This window comes from Myotis yumanensis, unplaced genomic scaffold (genome assembly GCF_028538775.1).
Source record: "Myotis yumanensis isolate MYYU_CA2020_CCGP unplaced genomic scaffold, mMyoYum1.0.hap1 SCAF_9, whole genome shotgun sequence".
In the NCBI taxonomy this organism is placed as follows: domain Eukaryota; kingdom Metazoa; phylum Chordata; class Mammalia; order Chiroptera; family Vespertilionidae; genus Myotis; species Myotis yumanensis.
In genome coordinates, this window is record NW_027223760.1 from 8056851 (window position 1) to 8081411 (window position 24561).

A 24561-nucleotide genomic window follows, 5' to 3' on the forward strand; every position below is an offset into this window, starting at 1 on the left:
CAATCAGGGCCGGGGAGGGATGCAGGAGGTTGGCCAGCCAGGGAGGTATGCAGGAGGGCTCCAGGGCATGTCCTGCCCTTCTCACTCAGTCCTGATTGGCTGGACCTCAGCAGCAAGCTAACCTACTGGTTGAAGCATCTGCCCCTGTTGGTCAGTGCACGTCATAGCAAGCAGTTGAGCAGCCTTAGCACATTATGCTTTGATTAGTTGAAAGGATGATCGGACGACCGGACATTTAGCATATTAGGCTTTTATTATATAGGATAAATGTACCTCTTATAGCATATGCTTTTAAAACTGGTTTTGTGATCACTTTTTAGACATATAACTTATAGAAAAATTAGGAAAATTATATCCATGAATATGGTAATAATTTAGGAAAAGTTACATTCATGAATATGGGGGGAAATAAGCCATATTGAGTTAGGAAATAATTGAAACTGCTACATTTTAATAAGATCTCTGTTTCTTTTGGTTTTATATAGCAGGAAAAATATAATTATGGACAATAATTAACACAAAGAAAGTAAATTGTGGAGCCCGCTCATGTGCAAAATTTTAATCGTTGAGTGTAGTAGTTAGGTATTTACGAATAAATTGCTGTGATTTCTGACAACATGCAAAAAAAAAATCTACTTAAATCGTGTTTTTAAAATAAGATAAATATGACAACAGAGGCACTAGACAAAGAATGCTACAATGTAATGGAATTTGAATTACCGTAATTTCTGTGTTTGAATTACCTTAATACTATGATTAACTAAAATAATGGTTTTAAGTTATGCTTTGTTGAATATTTAAGGCTTTTTGGAATGCCCCCAAAGTATCTAGGGAAAAAATAGTAGTGAGACTGAATATTTGGATTTCAGTTTCAACCAGAATGCTTGATTTTTATCTGTTTAAATACTCTACCCTTCAGTAAGATTTTATTGGAAGATAGGAGTTTTAGCCAAAAATGTTTGGAAATCATTTAAATAAAATTAGTGAAATGTCTAAATGTTAAACAAAGATGGCATATGATGGCGTTCATCTTTTTAATGCCTATGGCAGATATTGCTAATTGAACACAATATTCTTCCTGCTGCAGATTCAGATTTAGTTGCCATACTGCTTTCCATATGGTCACTACCAATCAATCACTATGGGTATGTGAGTCAAAACCCATTTACATCTATACACTACTAACTCTTATAATTTTATTGAACCTTCAGAACACTTACTTTAGTCTAAGAAAGGTATGAGTTGACTCATTCAGTTTAAAGAAGGAAGAGGCAGGGAAAGAGAGTGGTTAAATAGGAAATGGACCTGGAAAATATAAATTCAAATAATTATTAAGGTGATAATTCTTACATTTTGATTATAAGGAGAAAATGCTCACTACCAATTTGTTAATTGTGTAAAGGCCTACAAAGCTCATTAAGTATGGGTTTAAAAGACAATTGAAATCAATCATGTTTTCAGTTGGTAAACTTGAGACATAAATAATTTCATTATATACATTTAATAATTTTAAATTAAATTTATTGAGATGACATTGGTTAATAAGATCATACACTTTCATGTGTACCTTTCTGTGATACATGATCTGTATGTTGCATTGTATGCCCTCCACCCAAATTCAAATCATCTTCTGTCACCATACATTTAAAAATTTATCACCAAAAATTCAAACTTTCCAAATCAATGTGAGAGTAGGAAATAAAATCTGCATCTTTTGGAAATGCATCTCATGTTGTCTTCATGGTCCTTAGTTTGTACCAAACAATGGATTTAAAGTTCTCCAAATTAAAATGTACAAAAGCATTTCATACATGCTTGAAGATTCACAAGGTAATGAATGCATTAACAATTATCTTTATTTGAGGTTGATTATGTTTTATGTTCTATGAAGTCATTGAACTAATTATGACATAAATTTAATTTAATTTTCAAAGCAGTAACAATTATTTGTCTCTATTAACAGGGCTACTCTAATGTGATGCTGGGATTGGATTTACCTAGGATAGCATATCAAGGTTGACCTAGAAGTCTTGTAGAAGATTTGGACAAAATAGGTAAGTGGTTTTTTAGTGATAATTCTCTTTCATTCATTGTGTTGAATTCTGGGTGTGTTTTTTTCTAATTTGTTTTATTCTTTAATTTTTTTGTTTAAGTATCTTTACCCAAAGGTTTAAAAAAGTTATCAGTGAATGATGTCAAGTACGGCAATAGGAATATTTACCGCTGTGTCTTTTCTTGGGCTTCCCATTTCATTCCTCAGTGTGCTCTCTCTTACTATTAAACTTAGTCTCACTGTTTTTAAAAATCAACATAAATGGATGTAGATTGTGCATTTGGTTTTGAAATATTGAAATTATTAGGCAAGAAAAGCACTTGGAGTATTTTCTGTCACCATTATGCTGGCCTTTTATTCAGGTGCTTTTAGTGTTATTTTATTAAGATTTGGTTGATTTTGAGGCTTTGAGGGCATCTGGAAATGTCCAAAAATAAAGTGATAAGCAAACTTGAAATATTTTTGGGGGGGAGTTTGATTTTTCTTGTGAACTTTTTGAGACCCAGCAAGTCACTCTTTAGAAAGAATTTGTTGCCCTGGCTGGTGTGGCTCAGTTGATTGAACATTGTCCCATGCACCTAGAGGTCCCTGGTTTGATTCCCGGTTGTGGGCTTGATCCCCAGTAGGGGGTGTGCAGGAGGCAACTGATAGATGGTTCTTTCTCATTGATGTTTCTCTCTCCCTCTCCCTTCTCTCTCAAAAAAAAATTATAAAAATGTATTTTTTTATGAAAAAGGATTTTTATTTTTTTAAATTAAATTTATTGGGTGAAAATGGTTAAGATTATATAGGTCTAAAGTGTACAATTCTATGATACATGATCTGTATATTTCATTGTGTGTCCACTACCCAAAGTCAAATATTTTTCTGTCACCATTTATATATATTTGACCCCCTTTTTCCTTTACTACTCCTCCCACACCCCATCCCTCTGGTAACCAACATGATGTTGTCTGTGTCTATGAGTTCTTATTTGTTTATTTGTTGTTTTCTTTTTAATGTTGCACTTCTTTAAGTCTAATGGCAGTTTTCCTTGGTATCTATGTCAAGTTAGAGAACTTTAAGTCCATTGTTTGGTCCAAAGCAAGGACCACAAAGAAATGTGTGATGCATTTCCAAGAGATGCAGGTTTTATTTCCCATTATTACTTAATATATAATGTTTCTATATTATTAGTTTTTTAGTGTCATCATTGAACTATGGTATCAATCAAGCAATATGTCATAGGAGGCCAAATATGTAATAATATAATTATAAAAAAGAAAACAAAAATAATTTGGGGTGAGGAGTTTTTATCACTTATCTTCACAGATTTTACTTCTCCAAAGAAGGAAACCGTGCCGCCCTGGCTTCTTCAGAATATCTTTTCTTGTCCCTCCCACTCCACTCCACCTTAGGTTCTTTATCAAGGGGCGTAAGAAAGTCCTCATGATCGTCACTGTTCTGCCTACATTGTTCCGCCCTTTTCTAAAATTTCCGTATCTTCCCTGAAAGATTTTTATCAATGAGCTTGAATTATACAGTCAAATATTTCTCAAGTAGTTTACCTATTAATTTACCTGTGTACTTTTTCCTGTTTTGTACCAACTTTATTATTTTGCCAAATATGCAAACAAATTGATTCCATATTTATTTAAGTTTTTAGAGCATGTTGGCATCTTTTTACTTCATTTTATTCTTTCATTTAAACTCAATTTTATTCTGGCACTGCTTATGGTGTAAGTAAGACTGACATTATCCTTTGTTTAGTATGTGGAGAGACTAAAAGACAAGGAATTTAAATGATTTTGGAAAAAATCATTTTTTATGATTTTACAATTAATACTAAACAATTATGTATTAATAGAACCCATGTATGCTAACGCTTAATCTTTTTCTTCTAGGTTATGTACATAATTTATGCTTACTATAGACAATGGCTAGGTGATATATTCTATCTTTGTGAGGCCTTTTAATATTTAAATTTTCATTTTTGGAGTAATAGGACATTTGCTTTAATAATAGCATGGGGAGGGGGGGGATGAGAGGGTTAGATTTATTAGCTGGAGTTACCTGACAATAAACATCATGGAACTTTGAAAGAAAACATTTAAGAAAATAAATGATTTTTATAAAATAAAGACACTTCTTCCCAAAAGGGAACATAATTATGTTGGAAGTTAGTCCTCAAAACTACTTCTAGAAATTGCTAATTAGACTTTTTCTAGTCAGATGCTTATAATAGCAGTTTTTAAATATTTTTTAACGAAGACCAACCACATATAGGTGTAAATAATGTATATGCATAATGCCAATTGTTCATCTTAATAGAAAAGTGCATTCTGAAAAAGTGCTTTTTTCTTGGGTATATATAGAATTATGAACCCTAGAGCTGGAGGTATTATGATAAGAAAAGAATAAAATTATGTTTAGAAGAACGATTTGGGAGTCAGGTAGACAAGGGTTTGCATTCCTGCAGTCAGTTGTTAGTTTTTATTTAATAAACTTTGGTTAATTTCAAAAAAATGTATCTCAGTTTTCAAACAGTAGAATGAGGGACAGATGTAACTGTTTGGATTATTGTAAGAAGTTAGCACTTGATACATAGCTATTTTCAATGAATATTAGTTTTCTTCTTCCCTGTCTATTCCTCTGTTTTCTTACCCCAAAATCCCTAAAGGGAGTATTAGGTGGGATCTTCCTATTTTCCCACAATTTGTTTTCTATTATCCTCATTCTATCTCTCAGAGCAGGTACATAACCTGCCCTAGGTTATACTTCTAAAATGTTTCATAGAACACTACTGAGAATGTGTATATGGGTAAACAAGTAGTTGGGTGAGTGTGTGTGTGTGTTTTACTTCATAATATTTGCAATTTTTTGTTTCCATTGTAAGAGTATTAAATCAAATAAAATATTCATTTTAGTTATTTCAATGGAGTAGGAAAAACTTTATTCACATACTTATACAAATGTTATTTTTCATAACTAATTTATTAAAAATTAGACATCATTCATGATAAAACATTAGCTCTAATTCTTAAGTTTCTGTAAAGTAAATGAACTATATAGAAAGCTGTTTGGCTGAGAGGGGCTGGGTCAGTGATTCAAACACATGGTGTGCTGACATTCTTGGGGAAAAAGCAGAGTAAGCAAGACTGCGAAGAGAGAGGTTCTGCTGTGTAGCTGCGGAGAATGCCATCTTGAAAATCAGTTTGCCTCGGATTGAGTTACGGTTGCTAATCAAAACTACCATATGTGAAACTTTGAACAAATAATTCCACTCTCTAACCCTTAATTTCTGAATCTAGAAAATAGATCTGATAGTATCCATTATACAGAGCTGACCTGAGAACTAAATGTGTGAATACACATACAGAGCATAGTAAGCATTTTTAAAAAGTTTGTTGTTTCATTCCTTATTATACTAGTTTCAAAGGTTGACTGTATTATACAGGCCACCAGGAAAATATCCTCTATAACATTCTACTTTGGTCCAATAAATGGAAAAATGAGTTAATTCTGTAAATGTGCTTGTTCTCTATGTTTTGGTTAGGAAATGTATTAGTTTTCTACTGCTATGAAACATCTTTAAAAGCTTAAAACAAGATATGTTATTATCTCACAGTTTCCACAGTTCAGGAGAAAAGGCAGGGCTTAGATCGGGGTCTCGCAAGACTGCAATCAAAATATGGACTAGACCAGTGATGGCGAACCTATGACACGCGTGTCAGAGGTGACACGTAAACTCATTTTTTTGGTTGATTTTTCTTTGTTAAATGGCATTTAAATATATAGAACAAATATCAAAAATATAAATCTTTGTTTTACTATGGTTGCAAATATCAAAAAATTTCTATATGTGACACGGCACCAGAGTTAAGTTAAGGTTTTTCAAAATGCTGACACGCTGAGCTCAAAAGGTTCGCCATCACTGGTCTAGACTGCATTTTTGTTCGGAGAGCAGGGTCCTCCTCCAAATTCACTGGGTTTGGGCAGAATTTAGCTCATTGTAATTGTAGGATTGCAAACCTCAGTTCCTAGAGGCTCCATGGTTCCCATCCAAGTGGCCCTCTTCCTATGCAGTTCATATCATAGCAACTTGCTTCTTTACCACCAGCCGAATGTTATGCTCTCTATGTTATGCTTGTTATGCTAGCAACATAGGGTCATGTATGTATGTAATGCATGTAGGTATGTAGGTATATATGTATATGCATGAATATAGAATGTGGATATGTGTATTAACACAATCATTGAAGTGACATCTCATAACATTTTTCATATTCTATTGGTTAGAAGCAAGTCATAGTCCTGCCCACAAAGAATGGGAGGGCGTGAGCATTGGGGCCACCCTAGAGTCTGTCTGCCACACCACTTTAAATTTCTTGATTTAAAATTCACATAACATATTATTTTAGAATTTAAAATTATTTAATATTTGATTCAAAGGAATTTTGCCACAAATGGTAAAATTGTATTCCCAGTTAGGCTCCCAATAGGCCATTTTTCTCTTCCTAATATACGCCCCTTATTTCAAGCTGGCTTACCACCAGTCTAAAGACAACCTAACCTGATGCTTAATACTCTCCAGAACCAGACAGACCTAAATATCCAACTCCCTTTCCCCATTATTCTGAAATGTACACCCTAGCTATATGTCTACATCTTTGCCAATGCACATCCTATTGTTTCTCTTTTTCCATCTCTTTGAAGCACATTTACATTTTTAGCACTTCCATTCCATTTTTCCTGTTTCTTTCCTCCTTTATACCTAACCTGGGATTTTAATGCATAGTCTCATATCTATATTATGTGTATCCTTTCAAATAATGGTATCTCAAGACATATTCACTAGATAAAAAAATAACTTCTTGATTTAGAGCAGTGGTCAGTGTGAGAGTCACACTCAGTTTAAGAATCATATTTCTAAGGACGTTCTTCATAAATTATACACTCTTATATTGACTCCGTAATCTGAAGTGCTCCTCAGATAACCCTTAATTGCCTTTAAGAATTCATTACCATTTACACATTTAGAAGTGATTGCACATGAGGAAAAACATAACTAATCGGGGTCCAGAAGGTGGGTTGTGGTAGGCAGCCTTTAAAGGTACTTAATGACCCTTGTCTCATTGTTTTTATACCATTGTTTTTCCTCCTCCTGTATTTATCAGACTTAGTCTATGTGGCCTATAGAATGTGGAAGAAGTGATGGAATGTTATAGAAGATATCAAGGCATCTGTTCTTTCTCTCGTTTCCCTTCTTCCCCCTCCCACCCTCCCTCTCCTCTCTCTGTCTTATGACTTGTTATGGGGGAGGCTTGCTGCCATGTGGTGCGAACTAAACCCTCTGACTGACAGGAAGGGACTGGCAATAATCTGCAGCTTCCATGGAAACCCTAAGCTTAAACCATCCAGCAGAACCACTCGCTGATTCTTGATCCTCAAAACTGTGTGAGATAATAAATATTTTTGTTCGAAACTGCTGAGTTTGCATGTAATTTATTATGTGGTGATAGATAATTAATACATTATATAATACTAGAGGCCCGGGGCACAAAATTCATGCACGGGTGGGGTCGCTAGAACTGGTTGTGGGATCAGGGCAGATCAGGACCAGGCCAATCAGGGCTTGAAGGCCCAGGCGGAGTCCGGAGAGGAGGTGACTGTCATCGGGCCGGGTGCGGAAGGAATAGATGCCAGATGCTGACGCTGCCCTCAGCGCCCTGCCACCCCACGGTTCCCTGTCTCCCCCCCTTCCTTCCCTCAGTGCCGCAACACCACCAGGGCCCTGCTGACTGGGGGAGGGACGGGAAGAGAGGCCAGGAGAGGTTTTGATCCCCAGTTTGGAATGTGCAGGAGGCTGCCAATCAATGATTCTCTATCATCATTGATGTTTCCATCTCTATTTCCCTCTCCAAAATCAATCAAATATGTATTTTTAAAATGCAAAGGTTTTAGAGGAAGAAAGGCAGGGCAAAGGAGCTATTGACAGGGGGGCATTTGAGATCTTGCCCACACTTCAAATAGGATAACATAAGGTGGTCCTCAGGGGGTGACAGGTGAGCTGTGGCAGTGGGTGGAACAGGGCATTTCAGGCTGAGGAAGAGGCTATAATGACTGGGCATGTCTGTGACAGTGACACCGAGCATGTGTTAGGGCCATCACTGGGATCATTCATCCCTAAGAGGTTTTGATTCCAGACAGGAGGAGAAACCGGGATAGGCATGTATATGTATAAGGTAGCAAGTTAAGTGAATAGGAAATGTGAAATGTTTAGATTTCACCTAAAATACTGATTTTATAGAGAGAGGTCACTTTTAACCTCTTGTCCATTGATCACATCAATGCTGGAGAGCCGAGCTTACTTGAGCCTGGGCAGGTGTGGGTGCTGGCCTGGTACTGGTTCTTTTGTAGAAGAGCTGTTTGGAATAGTTAAAAACACTCTTACCTTTACAGAATCTGAGCTTGCAGGATATATTTTACTAACCTATCATGCTAGTTTCCTATTGTTTTTCTTTAATGTCTTCACAGAGTTGTAAAGAATGGAGTTACAAGAAAGCATCTTGATATATGTACATATCCAAGGTGTCCCAAAAACACGTAGACACAATTTAACAGCTGATTGTTCAACTGATGTTGTTTTCTTTTTGGCCAGACTAACCTTTGAACAAAGAAATTCATCCTAAAATGCTACCAGATGTTTGAGAATGCAGTTGAAGAACAAACACTGCCTTTCTAATTATTCAAAATGTCCCCCCAAAATGTATACACAGCTTAACAGCTGATAATTCAATTTTAACTACTTTTCAGGTTTAACTGATTTGAAATAATGGGTGAAGCCAGACTAAGCTTTGAGCAAAGAAAATCTATCCACTAGACTTTTTTATGGAGATACATAAAAGATAAAGTTTATGGTACAAAACTGGCAACAGTCTATTAATTGAGGCTTACAAATACCAAACAAAATGATTTTTGATATTTGTTATTCCATTGCTTTGCATTATCAGCAGTGCCTGGACCAGAACAGTCATCAGTTTGAAAATAGGCATTGACAAAACAAAACAAAACAAAACAACAACAAAACAACAACCAACTATTCATTTCTGTAGATTCTTTTAAATGTTGAAAATGAACTGTAAGGTAATGAGCACTGGCTTTATAATCATTCAAAGTGTGTATACATTTTTTGACACTCTATATGTGGGGTGTTGTGCTTTGAAATGTTGAATTCACTAGAAAAACAACACATTTGATCTCCAGAAAAGGAAGTTGAGAAGTATGTATCTGCAAATAATAGAGCAACACATTTTTGTTATGAATTCTCATTAAGCCATCATTCCATATTTCACTCCTATTTATTTACCATGATGATAGAACCTGGGCAAAAATATGGTTTTATATTTAAAAAGAAAAATATGGACCCTTATCCCCATTAAAAAAAGAGAGTTTACATTTATAATTTAAAATTTTGGTTTAGAGTGACTCACTAGTAATATTTTTTATACAAGATAGCCAAATACGGGTTTTAACTGGCCTGCTTTTCAGTCCAACTGAACATTAAGTACCTTTTTAATGGTTTTATTTGCTGGGAAGAGCACAATTATGATAATCTGCTTTTACAGTCCATATCAAGCATGAACCAACATCACTCATTACAAAGTTTGTGCTCTGGGAAACATTTTCATGGCATCTAACAGTATTGCCCCACACTTCTTGGAATTAGTCTTTAATTATAACATTTTCCAAAATGAGTTATTGCTCAAACTTTCTGATTGTGTTGTGGTTAAAATCATCCAGCAGCTACATTTAAACTTCCATACAAATTTCTAAGGAAAGGTTCACTGGAACTACTTTATATTAATAATTGTATGAAAACGTTATAGAAGAAATACTATACAGCTTGAAAGTTTCCCCCCGTATGGAATACAAAGGGTGAATATGAAACCTTATTTTTAACTGTTGGCAATTCAAGTTTTTACTATTGGCTGCTGCTGCTGGAGAACAGAGAACTATTATTGTAGGTGACATGTAAAGTAAAGTTAGGTCTAAGGCTTTAGCTGTCAGCCTTATTAAGAAGCTCTTTATGTGTTGAACCCAGCACCTGGTATTGTACAACCGATGCATTTGAGAGCTTGGATAGAGCTTTCTTTCTCTTTACTGTGGCTTTGGTAGGCCCTGATCACACTTTCCCTGTTGCTCTGCCTTATCCAACTTTCTAGCTGAAACTCACAGCACAGTAGGTCTAATATAGATTGACACCTTTGCCAGAAGATGGAAACTGTGCCTCAGAGTTGCTAATGCTCACTGAACCAATTAATTGAAAATAAAGTAAATAAAATAAGTTTTCATATGAGACTTCTGTGAAATCAAATGGAATAATTTGGCAGGTCTAATCCCATGAGAAAGGCAAAGCAGTGAAACAGATGTAAAAACTTGTTATATTTAGTATAACAAATATATAAATGTTCTTGCTTTGCCCATACAATTAAATGTTAAACATAATTCTCAATTGCCATATTTTTGGTCTTAAATAATGGGTCCTCTGTAAGAAAGTAATATGAGTAAAAACTTTTGAGAATACAATAGTGTTATGGTTTTTTTCTGTCTTCTGAATAAAATGGATCAGTAGCCTCAGAGAATGTAATAAACAACAAAAATGAGTGGTTTTGCCAAACTGCATTCTAGAATCATAAAGTTGGAAAAATAACAGTAATCCTGAGGCTAATAAAAGGTACTGGTAATCTTGAGTATTTTATTAATTAATTAAGAGTATGTGTTCACATGAGAACAGCCTTTTTAGAAACTATCCTGTGACATTTTTTTTCTTCAATACAATACTGTTAAGTTTATATGAAAAACTAGAGGCCCAGTGCATGAAATCTGTGCATTATTAGGGTCCCTAGTGGCTACTGGTTGCTGACCAGGGTCTCCCTTTCCTGGCTGCCAGCCGAACTCCTGAGGGGGCACTTTGCATATTTGGCTTTTATATATATAGACTAGAGGCCCGTTGCACAAAGAGATTCATGCAATAGGCCTTCCCTTCCCCTGGCTGCTGGCACCGGTTTTCCTCCGGCACCCGGGACCCAGGCCTTCGCTCCGGATGGAGCCTTTAATCTTCGATCCGCTGCTTTGCCCCTACCTGTGCAAATTAACCACTATCTTTGTTGGGTTAATTTGCATACTCTCCTGATTGGCTGGTGGGCGTAGCAGAGGGATGGTTAATTTACATGTTTGTCTATTATTAGGTAAGATTATATAATACATATTCTATACTAGTATATATTATAATCCAAAATAATTTGTGGAGGGAAAAATGTAAGTTAGAGTAACTTTATCATCTTGAAACCTATGAAATTATGACAACAGAATATGATAACATAATAACATATATTAACATATTTAATGTGTGGAAAGTCTGATGAAGATCTCTTATTTGATCATCCATGTAGGCCAGATTAAATCAGGTTAGAAGTAAATATTATAGAAGAAAAATCAACTAAGGCTTTTTGATAAAAAAGTTTCTGAATTTGCTAATTAAAGACATTCTTTCTCTTCAACTGTATAAAGAATCATTTATATTAATATTTTCTTCTGCAGTTTTTCTTACAGTTTCTCCAAATTCAAGATACTTTTCATTTACACTCCTCTTAAATGTGTAGTTTGTTTCTAAAATTTGATAATACATTTTATTTATTTCTCAGGTAATGATTAATGCTTACTTTTAGTTATTTAAATACATTTTAAATTTAATCCATTGAATCCATTTTCCTCTCATCTCTAGGTACCCAATTGTCCACTATTTCTAACAACTATTAACTATTTATGCCATAATGATTTCAACTAACTTTGTCATCAGCTAGATGCAAAACATACATTACATTCTTATGTGAACAATGAGCCATTTAAAAGAAATTTTTGACATACTTTTTTGCTCTTTTAAATAGTGTTATCAGTCAGGAACAGCCGAGGTTATTAACCACAAATTTAACCCTTTCTCCCCATTAGGGTTCAGTCAGTCTCAGGGTTCAGCGTGTCTCTGACAGCATGAAGGCTGGAAAAGAATAACCATACTTCATGTTCTCTTGTGAGTGAACTGAAAGAGAAGTTATCACATTTCTGTTTTCCTCATTAAATAAGGCTAAAAGTGTAATTAGTTACACAATATTTATTAAATAATAAATATGAGCTTCACGATGTTCCAGTCAATGATGTCTGAAACATAGGATGGTGGTCACATAACATTCTGATGGAACTGAAACATTCCTATTGCCTAGTAAAGTCACAGCCATCATAATGTCATAGAATAACATATTACTCAAGTGTTTCTGGAAATGTTGGTATAAAAAAAAAACAAACTTGCATTGCCAGTCCTATAAAGGTGTAGCACATTCAATTATGTACAGTACATAATTGATAATGATAATAAGTGACTATGTTACTGGTTCATGTACTTACTTTATTATACTTTTGTCATTGTTTTAGAGTGTTGTCTTTTTACTCACTAAAATATGTGTGCTATAAAATAGTACCCTGTGCTATGCTAGTAGCAGCCTCATAGATCTCCTGTTTACCAAGTCTCTTAATTGCATCATTTCCTCTTGGCCTTGATTTAATCTCACATTATGGCCCCTAAGTATACAAAATCTACTGCTAATATTGCCAGTGAGAGACTGCATCAAGTGATTGATCTGGAAACAAAATTAAACGTTATTAAGGACTACAAAGGTGGAAAATCAGTGATGGTTATTGCTCAATTTCACTGTAGCTAAGATCTTGAAGAATAGGAACAGAGTGACAGAGGCTGCTAAAGGATCTGCTTCATTGAAGGCAATGAGACTAACAAAATCTTGAGAAGGCCCATATCAGACATAAAGTAACTTCTACTGACCTGGATTGAAGACAAGACACACAAGTATATCCCTCAAAGCAAGAATTCTTCGGAAACTCTAGGTAAACTGACTGTGGAGGAAAATTACTTGGCAGAGCAAATATTCAATGTGGGTGAAACCTCCCTATTTTGAAACAAATGTCTAGAAGGACTTTCATCCATAAGGAGGCCAAGTTAAATCCAGGTTTCAGGGCTTTTAAGACAGGATAGCAGTCTTGGGGACAGTGTTACAGACTACAGTTGAAATGCAGTGTTCTAGTACAGTGAGAACCCCAGGGTCTTCGAGCACATCAGTAAGCACACACTGCCAGATACTACAGGAGCCATTAGTAGTCACAAGAGACTGAGCTCCTCTTCCAAAATGCCCTCCTGAATTGATATGCCAGTGAAATGAGAGGTACTGTTGGAGAATAACAAGCCTTACAATATTTTGCTTAGGGTTGATAATTCTCCTGGACATCTCCTTTGTTTATACCAATATCAAAGGGATATTTCTCCCTCCAAATACTCCTTTTTTGATCAAACCAATGGATCGCTAAGTTATAGTAGCTTTTAAGACCTACTGCCTGAGGAGGATTTTTTCCCAGACTATTGCTGCAACTAAAGAAGACACTGACACAATTCTGGAAGGACGATTGTATAGGTGACTGCATCAAGAACATTGCTTGGGATGATGTCACAAAGGAGTGACACCTGAAGAAGACATCATAAGGTTCAACTATGACTTCAAAAGATGCGCCAAGGTTGAGGACATGGCAAGAATCAGCAAGGCTGTGGTTGAGATGGCAAACAATTTTAACCTGGGTGTTGATGAGGATGGCATACAGAAACTCCTGGAGTTGGTTCCTAAGGAATTGACTAATAAGGAGTTAGTTAGAACTGGAACATGAAAGCATAGCTAAGGAAGAGGCAAGACAAAAGGCAAACTGCATGAAAATAAGAAGAACCTCCAAGAAATTTCACAGTGAAGGGTTTAGCAGATGCTTTTGCAAACCTCAACAAGCTCCTTAAAAAGTTTGAAAACATGGACTCCAACACTAAAAGGTTTTCATTATCTGCTTACAAGCAAATCTATGATTGAAAAAAAGAAACATATATCCTTTCTTATTGGTGTTTCTGGTTCAGCAGCACAATTTACCATAGCTAAGATTTGGAAACAACCTATGTGCCCATCAGCAGATGAGTGGATTAAAAACCTTTGGTACATCTACACAATGAAATACTATGCTGCTATAAAAAAGAAGGAACTTTTACCTTTTGCAACAGCATGGATGGAACTGGAGAGCATTATGCTAGTGAAATAAGCCAGTCTGAGAAAGATAAACATCACATGATCTCACTCATATGTGGGATATAATGATCAACATAATTTGATGAACAAAAATAGATCCAGAGACAAATGGCAGGGCAGGGGGGAGGGTTTAGAGAGCAACCAAAGGACTTGTATGCATGCATATTAGCATAACCAATGGACACAGACACTGGGGCAGTGGGAGCTTGCCTGGGATGGGAATGGCTGTGGGGAGCGGGGGTCAATCGATGAAAAAGGAGACATATGTAAAACTTTAGATAATAAATAAAAATATATAAAAAAAAGAAAACAAACCAAGCAAACCATCATGGACATACAGTGTTAATAAATTATACAGTAGTGTATACTAATGTTCTAGGCCTTCACATTCACTCACCACTCAACTGATTCACCTAGAGTAGTGGTCGGCAAACTGCAGCTCGTGAGCCACATGCGGCTCTTTGGCCCCTTGAGTGTGGCTCTTTCATAAAATACCACGTGCGGGCGTGCATGTACAGTGCGATTGAAACTTCATGGCCCATGCACAGAAGTCGGTATTTTGTGGAAGAGCCACACTCAAGGGGCCAAAGAGCCGCATGTGGCTCACAAGCTGCAGTTTGCCAACCACTCACCTAGAGCAACTTCTAGTTCTGCAGGCTCCATACATGGTAAGCGCCCTACACAGGTGTGCAATTTTTTATATTTAGATATGTTTAAATATATGAATACTTGCATTGTGTTACAATTGCCTATAGTATTCAGTACAGTAACCTGCTGGAATGTAGCCTTTGAGCTGTAGGCTACACCATATAGCCCAGGTGTATAACCCATCTAGGTTTGTGTAAGTGCAAGCTTTGATGTTTGCACAATGCCAAAATTGCCTAGTGAAGCATTTCTCGTAACATATCCTTGTCATTAAGCAACACATGACTGTAATTTTAGTGTTCTAGTGTTCTAATGTTCTTATATTTGTTTTTCTTCATTGTTATATTCTACACATTTCTTTCAAATATGTTAAAGCCCATTTCTCTATCCAAAACTACATCTTATTTACTCTGGACTCCAACCACTTATCCCATTTGAGATTTTGGTTTTCAGTGTGAATTTGCCTTCAGAAAATCGTGTTAAGATATGTTTTCTTGAAATGTGGATATCACATGGAGGGTCACAGAAGCCCTAGTCCCTTTCGCAGTATATTCTAGATGTTCAACATGGGGAACTTGTAGTAGAAGAGGTGCATGTAGTGAGCCTGTTCCTGAACTCACCCGTTATTTCTTTTTTGTTCTTTTTTTAAATTTATATTTATTGTTGAAAGTATTTCAGATATCCCCCTTCCCCCTCCCATTGACCCCTTCCACCCTATTCCCACCCATTATTTCTTTTCTCTAGTCATCCATTGTTCCTGCTTTGCCTTTACACTTACTTCTACTTTTTAAAATATTTTATTGCCTATTTATATTACTAGTTTTGAGATAGTATGTGTTCTTTTAGCCTTAGTGTCTGATCTCCCAGACAGCACTGCATCCTTGGTTCCACGTGGAGGTGGTGGTGGTGGTGATAGTGATGATGATGATGATATCTGACATTTATTTAGTACCTGGTACTCTTCTAAGTGATTCACCAACATTAACTCATTTAATACTCAAAATCTATGAGTTAGATACTTGTGAGGTAGAGACCATTATTGTCCCCATTTTACAGATCAAGCAGGGCCCAGAAGAACTCAATAATTTACCCAATGTTTGTTCTAGAGCAAGCATGTCAAACTTGTGTCCTGCGGGCTGCATGTGGCCCACAATGAATATTTTTGCTGCCCAGCCAATATAACGGTATGTAAGAAACGTTTTAATAAAAGTTTTGTAACTTAATTTTTACAATATCCTGTTATACATAATTTCTAATAACGAACTACAACGTTCACTAATGACTGATTACTATAATCATGTTGCATTCATTTCCCGTACGCGCTTTACACACAGCCGCACCATTTCTCTCCACTAGTACCAGCAGCGAATATTTTAGCAGCCGATGGCCACGTCATTAGTCTTGGACTGACTTGTTTGGTGTGCACAACAGGAAATATTTCGCTTTCAGAGAACAAGAAAAATAGGTTTATTTGCGTTATGCTTATTAATTTGTACAGTTATTCAGTATCTGGTAAGATAATATTCAAGAAAAAATATTAATTTTTATTAAAATGTTCTATTATTTTATGTTAACAGTTACTCATTTATTTCAGCCCTTTGTATTCAGCATGTCTCTATCAAAATAAACCTACGTTTCTATGAAATTTGAAGCTTTTTTTTTTAGGGGCCCACATAAACTTAAACCATGTTTATTTGGCCCATGTTAGCCCTTGAGTTTGACATGCTTGTTCTACAGCTTATGTGTGGCAGAACTCATAAGGCAGGCTAGGTCCAAAGCCCTCCACAGCCTCTCTTCTCATGTGATTCTATGTGACCCAAAACAGTATATTTTTAAGCATAAAGAGGTTTATGGTGCAGTTTGCCACTCATTAAATGTTTGGAAACTAGCATAGTCTAAATGAGTTAACTTCTAAATTATAAAATGCATTTAAAAATAAATCACCTTTCTTTTTTCAAATGCAAAACATGGATTAAGTTATGAAAAAGTTGGTAAGTAAGAATACATTAAATCTGTTTAAGAAAGACAAATATCACATGATCTCACTCATACTTGGAATCTAAAGAACAAAATAAACTGACTAACAAAATAGATCCAGGGACATAGAAGCATGGGACAGACAGACTGAGGAATCTCAAAGGGAGGGCGGGGGGCGGGGGAGAGAGATTAACTGAAGAACTTATATGCATATATGTATAACCCATGGACACAGACAATAGTGTGGTGAAGGTGGGGTGGGCTAGAAGGGGTAAATGGGGAAAAATGAGACATCTTTGATACTTTCAACAATAAAGATAATAAATTTAAAAAATAAATAAGTAAATTGGTAAGAGGCCCCGGCCTGCCAGACACCTGCACTGTCCTTCGGCAGCCCACCCACCTCCACCAGCATGTTGGGCGCCACAGCGGACACCTGCCTGCCATCCAGGTCTCCTGGGCCATGTGGCCAGACAGCGGCAATATGGCCAGGAACGTCCACAGAGGAACCAGCCTGAAGATGTTCGAGGAGGCCAGGCCCATCGTCAGCACCTGGCACCCTAGGAGCCAGAACCTGGAGTGCTGCTGGCTGCCCTGGCCCAGGTCCCGCCCATGGGCTTCCTGTCGCTCCCGTGCACTGGCGAGGTGGTGCTTGTCACCTCGGAAATCACCTGCACCTCCAAGCACTCCTGGAAGTACAGGTCAACGCGATGTCCGGAAGCATCCTCACAGGTACTAAAAACCGACCTCCAAGGTCACGCTTGGTATGTGCCCCTGTTGCTGAGAAGTGTGCAAGAGTTGTGTACTCCCGCCAGGAGCAGGAGGAGGGACGCAAGCTGTAGGAGGCCCAGAAACAAGAGCACAAGGGGACTCAGTGGAGCAACCAGGACATCCAGCCGGCCCCGAACCCAGAGCTGAATACGGTCTGCTATAGCCAATCTGGATTGATCTACTTGGTGGGGCCTGCGGACTGTAAGCTGCATGGCTTTGTGCGTGAAGGTGTCATCATGAAGCTCATGGAAGATGTATGGGAATCGTGGCTTCACGTCACTGCAGGACCAGCATGGTCACGGCTTCTGTGGACGCCAGTAACTTTCATAAGATCAGGAAAGGGTATGTCATCACCATCTTTGGGCACACGAACTTCAGGAGCAATAATACGTCCATAGAAACCTATGTTCTTTTGGACACTGAGCCTGTGGTGGACAACTTGGAGAAGCGCTACCAGCTAGCGAGTGCCTTCTTCACCAAGTGTCCCTAAGCTAGGAGGGCAAGTTGCTGCCTGTGCCCCAGCTTCTGCCCAGGACCTAGGAGTAGAAGGGCTTTGAGGAAGGCAAAGGGCGGTACCTGTCAATGAAGATGAACCTACTGGGCCAAGCTGAGTCTCAGCTCTAGATGCTCCTCCTGCTGCTGCTGGACCCAGAGCAGCCCAATGTCTAATCACTTAAGAAGTTACCCTCTTGGCCCACAACTCAATTCATGCTGAGAGGTGTGCATTATCTGTCTATCACTATTAACATGCACTCTTCTGAAAACCTGTTCACCAAAGCTTTATTTATGTCATTCCACACAGTATTGTCCTGGACACTTGGAGGCATTCCCTGGAGCCCTGGGGAATATTCCACATACACTGTATGATATCTAAAGACTCCAGTATCACTAATAGAGCTGCTGCTTGGCTGGCGGGGGTGGAGGGAGGCAGAGGGGGAAGAATTGGTAAGAATGATGTGTAATTAGTTTCTCAGTCAATTGAAAAGAATTGTTTCATAATTACTTTAAAAATTTATAAGCTGACCATACATTCAGAAACTTTTTTATTTCCACTACAGGTTGAGCAATTTTCTTATGTAATTATAAAAAAGATGCATTATAACTCAATTCTGAAATCTTAAAAATATACACCTTATACCTAGACCACATTATATACATCATCCAGGACACTTCATGATAAAAAAGGATTCTATCATCATTTATCATAGAAAACAGGTGGACATGCCGAACCGGTTTGGCTCAGTGGATAGAGCGTCGGCCTGCGGACTGAAGGGTCCCGGGTTCGATTCCGGTCAAGGGCATGTACCTTGGTTGCGGGCGCATCCCCACTGGGGGGCGTGCAGGAGGCAGCTGATCGATGTTTCTCTCTCATCGATGTTTCTAACTCTCTATCTCTCTCCCTTCCTCTCTGTAAAAAAGCAATAAAATATATTAAAAAGAAAGAAAGAAAACAGGTGGACATGGGGCCAGTCTCGGCCTGTCACTGTACTTGAAGGAGACACTACTGGTTGTTACTCCAACATGTCCTCTCCGCTAACAGAACACTGATGTTGTTCAGAGATAACTTATTGCTCCACATAGCATATGCTTCATGGGAAACTGACCCTATCCTTAGCTCCCACTGGTGGATACTGACTAGTTTAGGCCAATTATGATAATTCCATTCCCTTGCCAGAACTTGTTTATTTATATTCTATTAAATTAATAAATATTAAATAATGTTAAATAAATTCATTAAACATATAAATAAATTTGGTGTTTGATTAATTATTTATAATACCTGGAGCCCTTCTTACCACTTGAGCAAGTGAGATAGTAACTTTTTTTCTACTTAATCCTTTTTTATTTAAATTATTTTGTTACTTCGGGCTATAAATATGCTAATATACTCATTTTAATCATTATTTGAGGATTTGGACCCTAACCAGACTTTCACTTTACAGTGATCTCTATTTGCATAATGCAGGATCCACTTAGGGGAGAGGACCGAGGAGCTTGAAGGGGAAGACAGGAATGGGAGTGTATCTTTCAAGAGTTCAGAAAGGTTATTAAAAGAATAGAAAAATGGTTTCTGGGTCCTTTGTTTTCTGAAAATAATCTATAAAAATTAAAGAATTACATAGTAGCTGGTTACATGCTTAGGTTATAACAGAAAGATTCCTATGTTTCTGAGAAGTTTCCTTAGGGAAAGTGTTCCTCCACTCTTTTCAGCATCTATCCCTACACACACACACACACACACACACACACACACACGCATGTACACACACAATTTACCCACACAGATAAAACCCACCTTTGGTGGGATTTTGCAGGGAGTAGAAAATAGATTTAAAACATCTGGTTCAACTTCTTGTAGTCCTATATCAGGCAATTAGATATACGGTTTCTTGTTTCCTCATATCACAGAGGAAGAATCAGCCTAAATAACCATGGGGAGAGAAGCTGGTTAAATTATAGCCTATCTAGGCAATGCTAGTTAAGTCAGTAATGCAGGTTACAAAACACTGTTTCAAATATATATATATATATATATATATATATATATGCTTAAATTGTTAGATTACTTATAAGAAAATTACTAGAAAAATTTTATATACACACCAAACTATTACCAGTATTTATTTCTAGGACATAGTTATAATATTTTAATTTTCTTATGTAAATTTTCTGTATGATTTAAACTTTGTTCAATGAATATGTATTTTTCATGAAATAAGAAAAAATTAAAATGAAAAAAAATTATTAAATTCTTAACCAGATGCAATTCTCTAATTAGTATGCAATTTACTGCTACCTACAATTAATCTGGCGCCCCATTGGTCAAGCATTCTCAGTAATAAAGATTTAATATATCCTTGCTTTCATTTCTGCATAGGATTTCATTGTTATGTTATTAAAATATAATTTGTGAAAATACTGTAAATTGAGATGCAGGTGATTTCTTTCTCTATAATCAGTACTTAATCTTTACTGATTATAGTTAATATTTCCCACATTTTCTCCTCTATACATCCAAATAAGTGATTTGAAATGTTCTGTAACAACTTTAAAAGCAAAACATTTAAGAATAGAAAACAAATCTGCACTTTAAAAAGAAGACATTTTACATATACAGTGAGTAATGAGCTAGATATTTCATATATTTTATCTTTAAATATTTCATGTTTCTTATGCCATATTATTTTCTATATTTTTAACATTATTGTTTATATCATTAATATGAGAATGACAAAACAATTTGATCTTAATTTGTCAATCAGTTAAAAGGTTTATAAGATGTTTAATTACCAAATGCTATAATCATTATTCATCTCATCATTTGATATATAATGTAAACTGAATTCTTTCCCTGTAGTACACTGTGTTTCACAGATCAATAGATTTATCAAGGGCTTGAAGGAGAGTTTTAAACATTCAATGAAAAGAAGAAAAAATATATTTCTCTTTTAAAATGGCTTAGGTTGTCATTTCATCAACTTCACAATTATTTTATTTACTCCTGTGAATAAATATCTTTATATCAATAGTTTTAGAGTATTATAGCTTCTTTAAATAAATGAAATTATAGTGTTAATCAGATATTTTACTCAAATACATTGAATATTATATATCACAAATACAGAAGCAGATTTCTTGAATAAATACTGTTTTTGAGACCCATCTTGAGTGACTTCATTTAAAATATGACTCAATATTTGATACCCTCCTTAAATAATATTATTATAAAACACTAGAGGCCCGGTGCACAAAAATTTGTGCACTGGGGGGGGGGGGGGTGTCCCTCAGCCCGGCCTGTACCCTCTTGCAGTCTGGGACCCCTCAGGAGATAATGACCTGCTGGCTTAGGCCTGCTCCTGTGTGGCAGAAGGCAGCCCCAATCCCTAGGTACAGCCCCTGGTCGGGCTCAGAGCAGGGCCTACTGGGGAGTTGGGGCGCCGCCCCCTGTCATGCACAGAGCAGGGCGGATTGGGAGGTTGAGATGCCACCCTCAGTCATGCTCAGGGTAGGGCCGATTGGGGGGTTGGGGCACCGCCCCCTGTCACACTCAAGGCAGGGTCAATGGGGAGGTTGCGGCGCCACTCCCTGTCACGCACAGAGCAGGGCCAATTAGAGGGTTGGGGCGCTGCCCCCTGTCACGCACAGAGCAGGGCCCATCAGGGGATTGGGGAGTTCCCCTCTGTCACGCACAGAGAAGGGCCCATCAGGGGGTTGGGGAGCTCCCCCTTGTCATGCACAGAGTAGGGCCAATAGGGGAGTTGGGGCACTGCCCCCTGTCACACACAGAGCAGGGCAGATCAGGGAGTTGGGGCGCCGCCCTCTATCACCCACAGAGCAGGGCCAATCAGGGGGTTGGGGCGCCGCCACTGTCACACTCAGGGCAGGGCTGATGGGGAGGTTATGGCTCTACCCCGTCACACACAGAGCAGGGCCCGTGGGGGGGGGGGGGGCGGGGAGCGCCGCACCCTGTCACACACGGAGCCGCAGGGCAATCAGGGGGTTTGCGTGCTGCCCCTGTCATGCTGATCCTGGTGCCAGGAGGCCTCGTGGCTCCGCTGATCCCTGTGCTGGGAGGCATATTACCCTTTTACTATATAGGATAGAAACCCGGTGCATAGGTAGGGGCTGGCTGGTTTGCCCTGAAGGGTGTCCTGGATCAGGGTGGGGGTCCCCACTGGGGTGCCTGGCCAGCCTGCATGAGGGGATGATGGCTGTTTGCAGCTGGTCACACACCCTTCAGGGTGGGGGTCCCCACTAGGATGCCTATCCAGTCTGGGTGAGGGGCTGAGGGCTGTTTTCAGGCTGGCGGGTGACTGAAGCTCCCACCTGCTCCTTTTTTTCTTTTTTTTTAAATTCTGGGCCAAGGCCTCTGCTGCTGAAAGCAGGTATCTGGTTTGTTTGGGTTCTATAATCGAAACACTGTATCATCTCCAGCTCTGAGATTCCGGCCGGCTGAAAGCTGGTTTCTGGGGTTTTGTTTAGCTTCTATTTTTGTTACAATGTTTCAAACTGCCAGCTTAGAGGCTGGCAAGGCAGGTGGGGAACGTTGGAGTCCTCCTTCACTGAAGCAAGCAAGCCTCATGTTCGCTTCCAGCTGCCTGGCTGCCAGCCACCATCTTGGCTGGCAGTTAATTTGCATATCGCTCTGATTAGCCAATGGGAAGGGTAGCGGTCGTACGCTAATTACCATGTTTCTCTTTTATTAGATAGGATTATTTTAAATTATATCCATCTCTTATTTGTTATAAATAAATTGTTATAGTGGGTGGTTTGGAATTAGAAGAACAATTGTTCCTTCTTTCCCATCCCTTGGATGCTCATCATTCCTGACCAAATGTCATTGAAATGCAATTAGTAACAAAAATATTTAAAATTCATTAAGTGCTACTGTGTGTCAGCTTTTCTAATCACTTTACATGTATTAACTCATTTAATATCTCAACAACCTTTGTGAGGTAGCTATTGCTATTCCCATTTGACAGATGAGTTACATAACTTGCTCAAGGTCACACAATGAATAAATAGAAGAACCAGACTCAGGAACTTGTAAGTGGCTCTACACCACTTATGCATATTATCCCTTGGGTATACAAGAGCAGTAAGAAAACTATTGGAATTTTAAAATGCTATATGACTTTTTTCTATATCCCTAACCTGTGTTACGTGGAGAATGAAATTTACATATTGAAGTGTAGGATGCTCTTTTCTATTACCCAGAGAGTGTCAGGTCTGGTATTTGATTTTATCCTACTTACAATCTAATGCCTCAGCCTATCATTGCTTCAGGGATCCTGGCAAAACATATGAAACCCTTAGATCAGAGGCATGTATTAGTTACAGCACAGCAAGCAGCATGGAGCATCAATAAGCATGTTTGCATCAGGTCCCTTGCTCCGAAGTGCTGTGGGCCACAGAGGTGCTATATGCACGGGGAGTATATGTTACAGCTGAGGAACACTTAGCTATGGAAATCTGCCTGCTTGTTGTTCCAGGAAGATATAAAATCTCATCCCTCAAAGTTCATTGCTGCAAAAACAATCTTGAGCAATGGACCAGGAAAAGATAGAATAGGGTCTTGCATTTTTGGTCCATTTGTAAAAGCTGTAGGAGGGCCAGATGGTCAAGGTAAAGTGTCCTTTCCACCCTTGAACTCTACACTGTTTGTTTCTTATTGATTGTCTAACAGGTTGCCACAAACCTTGTGCCTCAAGACAACACATTTTTATTATATTACAGTTCTGGGGGTCAGATGTATAAAATGGATCTCACCGGGCTAAAATCAAGGTGTCAACAGGGTGTGTGTCTTTTCAAGGCTCCAGGGAAGAATCTGTTTTCTAGTCTTTTCCAGCTCCTGAAGGCCATCCCATGCCTTCACTCTTGGGCCTCTTCAATGTCCAAAGCCAGCAATGGACAGTTAAGTGTTTCTCACACCACATTATTGTGACGTGGCCTCATCTGCCTCCCTTTTCCATGTTTAAGATCCCTCTGATTAACGTGGAACCACCAGATAATCCTGGATAACCCCCATATTGTAAGGTCAGTTGATTAGTAACCTTAATTTCATCTGTAACCTTAATTCCCCTCAGTAATATAATGTAACAATTTCATAGGTTCCAGGGTTTAAAATGTGGACATCTTTGGGAGGCTATTATTTTGCTTACCACATACATTGTCTTGGCTTTTGGTGAATTTTCGTGAGTTGGCTACCTTGTTGGCCATTCTGATTAATCTGACTGATAGAGGTTGAGGTCAAACCATTCAATTTGTCTCATAAAGTATTTAATTAAGGCAACTATTAATAGGATTTAAACAGCCAGATAAGAACAACTGCACTATTGATCTCAGTTATGCCCCCTGAGTCCTAGACTCAGCCAATTTTGAATAAATACTAGTAGTTCTTATTTTAGTAAGCTAGGGTAAGTGTAAGACCAGTCAATTATCCATTATGAC

The 24561-nt window shown here is 38.0% G+C and overlaps 1 protein-coding gene and 1 pseudogene across 1 annotated transcript in view; both read left to right on the top strand.

Moving 5' to 3' along the window:
- FOXP2 (forkhead box P2) overlaps positions 1–24561 on the top strand; it is a 698448-nt gene that overhangs the window by 252071 nt on the left and 421816 nt on the right. The window contains exon 4 of the mRNA XM_070423754.1: positions 1964–2054. The gene's annotated coding sequence lies outside the window, so the exon portion shown is untranslated. The remainder of the gene's footprint in view (positions 1–1963; positions 2055–24561) is intronic.
- On the top strand, positions 17324–18234 carry LOC139016743 (cytosolic acyl coenzyme A thioester hydrolase pseudogene; annotated as a pseudogene).